Raw genomic sequence first — 2554 nt, 5'->3', positions numbered from 1 at the left:
CTTGAAGAATGTGCTCAAGGTTGAGGCCCGCGCATCTTATCGGAACCACCAAGATCTTGTTAAAGTTGGTTTGGAGGGTCGTGACTTCACCAAAGCCTTTGAGGATGCCGGAAAGGTTATGAATATCTCTCTTGATGGGCACCATGAACACCATTGATGAGGGCATTCCAGTACCACCTGTTGTTCCCATGAAGGAGGTGAAGCCCAACTTCAGGACTCCACCAAGTTAGAGGCATGCCGAGGGGGTCATCGAACCATGGTAATTCGGTCGATTGCATTTTTAGTTATTTATTTTATTTCAGGCCATGTTATGGGCCAATTAGGATATTTATTTGTGTGTCTCGGTTTGGGCCTGTCCAACCGACTTGGTTTCTGGTCTCCTATATAAAGGACCCAGCTTCTAAGGTTTAGGGGAGGAATCTTGGAGAGTTTAGATTTTGAGTTGTGTCTCGGGGTGAATCATCCCTCTGGGGACGGCGCCGCCGCATATCTAGATTGAATAAAGTTGCATGAAGGTTCTTTTGTGCATCAAGAATTATCAGGCTGGGGTTTGAGGCGTGTTGATCACCATCACGTTGCTTGCTGGATTCATTCCTCTTCTTCAGGTTGCGTTCATCGCGTGATTGGAAGATTAGCTATCTAATTGTCTTGCGGTGAAAGATCATGCAAAAACTATAGGATCATCACGTTGATCCTTATCAACCATCGTGACATCCGCATATAAGATGTTCTCACAATAGCGTCATGTCCCTTAATCTTATGGAGGAGCCCCTTTCTCGTTGCCATTTTGAGAAGTTGTTGGAGTGGGTCGATAGCAATGACCGATAGGAGGGGGCAAAGTGTCCCTTGTCTCAGCTCACAACCATGCATGATTGAGTGTAGGAGCGCGATCACCCAATTGCGGAATTTGCAAGGAAATCCCTTTCTTTGGATAAGGTCAAGGATGTATCCCCACTTCACCGAGTCGAAGGCCTTGCGGGTGTCAAGTTCAAAGAGGAGCGGGGCGGTCTTGCTCTTGCGGACCTAGTGTGCGAGGTTACGCACGTACATGAAGTTATCGTGGATGCTCCTCCGCTTGATGAAGGAAATTTGGGCATTAGAAACTAGGGTGTCCATGTGAGGGTCGAGCTGGATGGCAAGAATTTTTGCAATTATTTTCGCAATCGCGTGAATAAGGCTTATCAGTCTTTAATTAGTGATGCCCTCCACCACTTCCTTTTTGGGTAACAACTCCACATTCGCAGAGTTAAGCCAATGGAGGTTGGCCCCATGGAGATCCTAAAAGAGGTGTACCACACACATTATGTCCCCTTTGATAGTGTTTCAACATTCTGTTTCAAAAGATGTTGGTGAAGTAGTCTAACCCGGGAGCCTTATCAGAAGTCATTTTGTTGATTGCTAGAGTTTTTTGTGCATTATATAGGAACGTAAGAGACAAAGTAAGGAAAGTTGAGCTCAGCCCAAAAGTTACTGTGGTTGCCTTTTCCCATGATGTTGGACAAATGATCATGGATAATCTCCTCTTTAGTCTCATGCTCGGTGATTCACCATTGGTCGTGTTTAAGCCTATGGGTTTGGTTTTTCCTTCTCCTAGCATTGACTCGGCGGTGGAAGAATTTAGTGTTGGCATGGCCCTCCTTAAGTTCTTTCGAATACCGAAAGGCGAACAGCCCCTCGCTTGAGCTTGGCCCAGATGTCATGCTCTTCGGTAGGGAGAAGCCTCTCTTCCTGAACGATGTGAAGGTTAGGAATCAAAGAGGGCGGCGTGGAGATGGATTTCTAACTGGAGAGAAGGCCTCCACTCCTTGGTTTTGTCATATATGCTGCAATCAAAAATTTCTCAAGCTCTATTCCAAATCATGTTCTTTCTTTAATTACCTTAAAAAACAATAGCAATAGGATAAGTCAAATATGGCTTTCAAATTAAGTTTTGACTTAGTAGATGCTCCAAAGGGGAATCGGGGGTTTCTAGCGAGTTTTTTTTAAGCCGAATAATAGCCATATTCAAGGACAAAAGATTAGGACATGGTGGGAAGAGAGCTGCCTTTGAATGTGGTTGTATAAATGTGGGTCTTATCTTCTATTTTTTGGCAGGCTACTTATATTTTTTCTGTTATTGTGGCCGTCGATTAAGATTGTACGACATAGGCAATCTAGTGAATGTCGCTACATGTCTGTATGTATCATCAGTTTTGGGAAACGACTTTTAGATCTGCTTTGCAAGTGCCTTTTGCCCTCCGTCCGAAAAAACTTGTCCCAAGCTTGTTTCTCAAATGGATGTATCTAGCACTAACTTGGTGCTAGATACATCCATTTGAGGGACAAGTTTTTTCAGACGGAGGGAGTACGTTATATTCCTCACTTCCAGTGGAGAATAATTTTGTAGTTCCAGATTTAAGGAATCTATTTGTTCCATGCAGTGACTATTGTTCCATTATGGCATTTAAAAATAGATGTATACTGTTGTACGTCTCTCTTATTTTACTATATAAGACACAAGCAGGCTTCGTGCCAGTTAGTACTTATTAATTAACTAGCACATATGCCCGTGCGT

Source organism: Triticum aestivum, chromosome 2D (genome assembly GCF_018294505.1).
Source record: "Triticum aestivum cultivar Chinese Spring chromosome 2D, IWGSC CS RefSeq v2.1, whole genome shotgun sequence".
NCBI lineage: Eukaryota > Viridiplantae > Streptophyta > Magnoliopsida > Poales > Poaceae > Triticum > Triticum aestivum.
Note: the sequence above shows the minus strand (reverse complement) of the source record.